The 6,080-nt window shown below is 66.7% G+C and overlaps 1 non-coding gene across 1 annotated transcript; it reads right to left on the bottom strand.

Moving 5' to 3' along the window:
• Positions 1-5,769: 5,769 nt before the first annotated feature.
• Positions 5,770-6,070, bottom strand: LOC113941232. The gene has a single exon (XR_003525632.1).
• Between the last annotated feature and the right edge of the window lie 10 nt (positions 6,071-6,080).

Genomic DNA, 6,080 nt, shown 5'->3' with positions numbered 1-6,080 from the left:
AGCGGTGTTCCCGGGCCCCTCCTGCAGCTCCAGGTTGGTGGCCACGTTGGCGAACCCACGGGGCACCTCGTCCCACTCGTCAAAGCGGACGCCAGTGCCCAGCGAGTAGGTGCCGGCGGCGCAGGGGTGGCACGACTGTGCCTGCATCTCCAGGAACTCGCCTGCCTTGCAGGAGAACGCTGCCCACGGAAACCGGGATCGCAGGGAATGCCCCCCAGCCCCCCCTCCCCGGGGGTGCTTCAGCCTCACCATCCTCAGCTCCGCCTTCCCAGGTGCTCCCAGCAGGAGGATCCCCCATCCCACCCATCCCACAAAGGAACTCCCCCCAATTTATGGGATTTGGCACCTGACCCGCAGTGCTTCCTGATCCAGGCGGGATGGGACGCCTGGGCACAGAGACAGGGCACCCCCGGGGTGTGGGGGAGTTGGGATTCCCATCCTGCTCATCCCATTTGGTGCCTCTGTGTGTGGGATTCCCACCCCTCTCATCCCATCCCAGTGCATGTGTGTTATTCCCGTCCCTCCCATCCCATCCCAGGGACTATGCATGTGATTCCCACTCCATCCCAGTGCATGTGTGTTATTCCCATCCTTCTCATCCCATCCCAGGCACTCCATGTCTGTTATTCCCATCTCACCCAATCTTAGTGTGATTCCCACCCATCCCATCCCAGTGTTGTTCCCATCCCACCTCTCCCACTCCATCCCAGGCACTCCATGTGTGTTATTCCCACCCAATCCTGGTGTGATTCCCTGCTCTCCCACCCCATCTCAGATGCTCCATGTCTGTTATTCCCATCCAATCCCAGTGTGATTCCCACCCCTCCCACTCCATCCCAGGCACTCCATGTGTGGTATTCCCACCCCTCCCATCCCATCCCATCCCACAGGCGCTATCCCGGCCGTTCCCGGCACTCACCGCACTCAGTGCCGCGGACGGGGTCGGGCAGGCCGGTGCAGAGCCCGGGGCTGTGTGGCACTGCCACCCTCCAGCGCGACCCGGCGCTGTCACACGCCGTGTACTCGTAGTGGTACTCGGACTGCGGGGGGGGCACAGGGACAGCACGGGGGGAGCTGCCCCCGGGACCCCCGCGCTGCCCCCGCCACGGCTGCAGCCCCACCGTGCCCCCCGCCAGGGGTGTGCCCCCCAGGAGGGGCTGTACCCTCACCCTGTGCCCCCCAGGAGGGGCTGTACCCCCACCGTGCCCCCCAGACAGGGGTGTGCCCGCCAGGAGGGGCCGCACCCCCACCCTGTGCCCCCCAGGAAAGGCTGTACCCCCACCTCGTGGTGGTGGGATTCTGGGGGTGCAGGATGCTGGGAAATAGGGGTACTCGGAGTGAGGGGTGCTCTGGGTAGGGGTGCCCAAGGTGGAGGGTGCTGGGGAATGGGAGTGCTCAGTGTGGGGGTGCTCGTGGGGGGGCGGGCATTCGGAGGGTGCAGGATGCTGGGGACCAGGGGGGGCTCAGGGTGGGGGTGCCCAGGGTGAGGATGCTCTGGGTGGAGGGTGCTGGGCAATGGGGGGGCTCAGGGTGGGGTCAGGGAGTGTGGGGGTCCCAGGGGGTGCCGGGGTGGGGGCTGTCTGAGGGGGTCGCTGCAGGCAGGACTTCAGACAGCACGACCCTCTCCCCCAAGGACTTGCCCCCTCAGCCACCAAACCCCAGGGAGGGCCGGAGGGTCACCCAGGACCCCGCCCCCGACACCCCACGGGGCGACACAGCGGCGGGGCCACCTTGTGCCCCCTCCCCGGGGTGGGCGGGGACACCCTGCCCTGTCACAGCCTTGGGGCGGCCGAGCCGGTGACACGCGAGGCTCCTCAAACACCGGGGGGTCCTGGGGGGCACCGGGGACAGTGGGGGCACCGTGACCCTCCCCCATCCCACCGGCTGTGCCAGGCTGGGAGCGGCTCAAGGCCGGCGGGGAGATGATACCGGGGAGGTGACACCGGGGACAGACACGGCAGGATCAAGGACGGGGCTGGGGGAGGGGACGGGGTTTGGGGTACGGGGTCGGGGGGAGACCCTCCACCCTCCGCACAGCTCTGGGGTGTCCAGGGGGCACGGGGGGGGAGGTGTGCAGGGTACAGGGGAAAGCTCACCACCCAGTTCTGGGGTGTTGGGGCACAGGGGTACAGGGGGTACAGGGGGGTGGGCACAGGGTACAGGGGGAGCCCCCCAGCCCCGTAGCAGCTCTAGGGGGTACAGGGGGGAGCCCCTCATCCCTCACAGCAGCTCTGAGGTGTCAGGCAGGGGTGGTACCGGGTACAGGGGGCACAGGGTACTGGGTACAAGGGGGAGCCCCTCACCCTCACACAGCTCTGGGGTGTCGGGGCACGGGGGGTAGGGGGGGCACAAGGAGTGGGCACTGGGTGCAGGGGGAGCCCCTCACCCCCGCGCAGCCCCGGGCTGGCAGAGCGCGGTGGTTTGTGCTCCCGGCGGCTGCCAGAGCGTGGCAGGTTGATGGGAAAACAACCGCTTTGATGTTCCCGTCAGCTGGAAACGGCGGCGATGGGGGGAAGGAAAAGGGAGGGATGAGGGGAAAAGGGGGGATGGGGAGGGGGGAGAAGGGGGGGGGGGGAAGGGAAAAGGGGGGATGAGACGTGTCTGCAGCACCCCCCGCCTGTATCTGGGCAGCCCCGAGACCCCCCAACTCCGCATAGGGCACAGAGGAGGGTCCCCCCACCCTGGGGGTACCCAGGGGGTCACTCCAGCTTTGAGCAGCCCCGAACCCCCCCATCGCTGTCACTCCCGAGGGATCCCCTTGGGGAGAAGGTTTTTTTCCCCTCTTCCTAAACTTTTCTTAGGTTTGTTTTTTTTTTTAATCTAAATAAATTGACCTAATTCAGCCGCGGGGCGGCCCGGGGGGCGAAGGGGGGGCACCTCGAGGTGTCACTGTCACCCTGCTCCGGCCGGGGGGCAGCGGGGCTGTCCCTAGGGAGGGACAGAGACAGGGGACACCCCCCCGCCGCGGGGGGCCGGTCCCTGGCGGGGACAGGTGCCAGCCCCACTCTATTGTTCCCAGCTCCGTATCGTGGAACACGGACAAAAAAACTGGATCACGGCGTGAAAAACATTCCTGGCCCAGATTAAAAAGCAGCCGCAGGTCTGGGGGGGAAAGGGGGGAGAACAGCGGGGGGGGCGCCCCAGGGAGGTGATCTGGGGGTTCACCCGTTGTCCCCGAGGCGGGCAGAGCCCAGGGAGTGACAGATCCCCCGGTTTTTCCTCGCAGGACACTTTGGCCACCGCGTGCCGGGTTGAGAATGGCACGTGGCCACTGGGAATGTCCCCCCTCCCATTCCTTGTCACCCCCCCCTTCCCAACAGCGCTCGGGGAGGGTTTGGGACCACCACAATGTGTGTGAGGGGTTGGGATCTGGCGGTAGCGATAGGGTGACACCACTTGGGGTCCTCCCAGGAGACCCTCGGAGTCTGGCAAGGCCCCCTCCCCAAGGGTTCACCAGCCCGCCCCGCTACAAGGACTCCCATTCCCTCCCTGTCCCCCCCTGCGCTCCGGTTCATGTCCCGGGGTGTGTGTGAGGAATTCGAGGGGGTTGTGCCCCCCCGCCATCCCCGGTGTCGGTACCTCCTTGCAGACGTGCAGCTGCTCCGCGGCGCGTCCCGGGGACGCGGTGACAGCGAGACACAGCAGCGCCAGCGGCGCCCACCGAGCTCGGGCTCCGGCTCCGGCCATGGCGGCGGCAACGGCGGCAACGGCGGCAACGGCGGCGGCTCCGCGGCCCGAGCGGCACCGGCACAGCCCCGCCCCCGCCAACCGCCCGCCCCCGCGCACCGGCGGCACCTGCGCCGGGAACGGGAACCGGAATGGGAACGGCACCTGCGTCCGCCAACGGGAATAGGAACATAACCCCCGGGAACAGGAACGGAGCCACCGGGAACGGCACCGGGAATGTGAACGGAGCCCCCAAGAACCCACCAGGCACTGGGAATGGTACTGGGAACCATTCCTGGGTACTGCCCCAGGAATGGCACCGCTTTCGGGAACGGAACCGCCGGGAATGGTACTGGGAACGACCTCCGGCATCGTCCTCGGGAACGGCAGCCACGGGAACGGGCTCGGGAGTCGGCACCGGGAATGTCATTGATGGGAACGGCACCCGGCATCGGTACCAGGAACAGAGACACGACAGTGGAACCCCCGGGAATGACATCCCGGGAATGACACCGGGCATCGGCAGTGTTTTCCATGGAAACAGCATCGGGAGTCATCCCCGGGAACGGCATCAAGCGTCATCCCCGGAACGTATTCCCGGGAACGGCATCGGGCATCACCCCTGGAGGTATCCCTGGGAACGGAATCCCGGCACCGGGAACAGCCACGGGCATCACCCTCGGGAGGTATCGCCGGGAACGGCCCCGCCCCAAGCATCATTCCCAGGACGTTATTCCGGGAACGGCTCAGGATATCACCCCCCGCTCCGGGAACGGCCCCTCCTCCCGCCCCCCCCAGGGCTGGGGGGACACCGGGACGGGGGTCCAGGGGGCTCACGGGTCCCCCCACGCCCCCGAGCCGCCCCCACCCCCCCGGGCCGTGTCCCCGCGGGGCAGGGCCAGCCCCGGGGACTGGAGGGGACTGGGGGGGGACACACACGTGTTCTGGACATGTGGGACACAGGGAGGGAACAGAGCTGATATGGGGATAGAGGAAGACGGGGACACTGGGACATGGGGACACAGGAGATATGGGAACATCAGGGACACGAGGACACTGAGGGACAGAGCTGATGTGGGGCACAGGGGGACACAAAGGGGACATGGGGGACAGAAGGGTCATAGGGACACAGGGGGACATGGGAGATACAGGGGATATGGGGATATAAGGGGACACTGGTGACATGGGAACAGAGGGGACACAGAGGGACATGGCTGACATGGGGACACAGAGGGACAGGGGGTCCCAGCTCTGTGGTGGTACAGGTAGCGTGGGCATGGAGGACACACCCATGGGGAGGGGACACCTCACACACGGAGCCCCCTCAGGACAGTGTCCCCCCTTTTGGAGTGTCCCCATAGCAGGGCCACCATAGCTGCTCCTCCTGGCAGTGCCAGCACTGCAGCTGTCCCCTGGGCACCACCGTGGCCTTGTCACTGCCACACCTGTCCCCTGGGCACCACTGTGGTTGTCCCCTTGTGGCCACCCCCTTGTCACTGCCATGGCCATCGCTTGGTCACCACCATGGTGACTTGTCCCCTGTCAGCACCACAGCTGTCCCCTGGTAACCATCAAGGCATTGTCACCACTGTTGCCATCTCCTGGTCACCCCATGGCTGTGCCCTCGTGGCCACCCCCTTGTCACCACTATGGCTGCCCCTCTGTCCCCATGGTCATCCCCTTGTCACTACCGTGACTGTTCCATGGTCATCATCATGGCCTTGTCACCACCACGGCTGGCCCTTTGTCACCAGCACAGTGGTCCTCTTGTCACCACTGCGGCCATCCCTTGGTCACCACCACGGCTGTGCCTGGTCAGCACCACGACTGTCCCTGTCACTGTGGTGGCTGTTCCTTTGTCACCACGGCCATCCCCTGGTCAGCACCGTGTCCATCTCCTGGTCACCACCATGGCTGTCCCCTTGTCACCACGGCCATGCCCGTGTCCCCACAGAGGCCACACCGGGGTGTCCCTGCCGTGTCGCGTGGACCCTCCGGGGCCGTGGACGAGGCCCTTGTGCCCCGCAGGGCCCCGGGAGACGAGGCAGGGCCACATCCCCCTCGCCGGTCGCGGTACCCCCCTGGGGTTCTGTGGCCGCGGGCTCGGGTCAGAATCGCAGGGCGCTCACGGGCCAGGGCAGTGCCCTGGGCCTCGCCTATCTGATCGACTCATCCCGCCCGGCCCAGCCGCACAGCGCCCCAGGGGCTTCGCGGCGCCTTCTTCTCACCTCGGCCCGGCGGGGCCCGGCCGATCGAATAAGATCAACGTGTAGGGGGGAGGGGGCTGGCGCCTCACTTACAGACTCTCACACCCCTCACACACCCTTACACACTCACACGGCCCGTTACATACTCCACTCACACACACATGCCCTCACACACACATGCCCTCACACACACATGCCCTCACACAC

The sequence above is a fragment of the Corapipo altera genome, unplaced genomic scaffold, assembly GCF_003945725.1.
Source record: "Corapipo altera isolate COAL_440 unplaced genomic scaffold, ASM394572v1 131652, whole genome shotgun sequence".
Taxonomy (NCBI): Eukaryota; Metazoa; Chordata; class Aves; order Passeriformes; family Pipridae; genus Corapipo; species Corapipo altera.
Note: the sequence above shows the minus strand (reverse complement) of the source record. Positions and strands in the feature narration are given on the sequence as shown.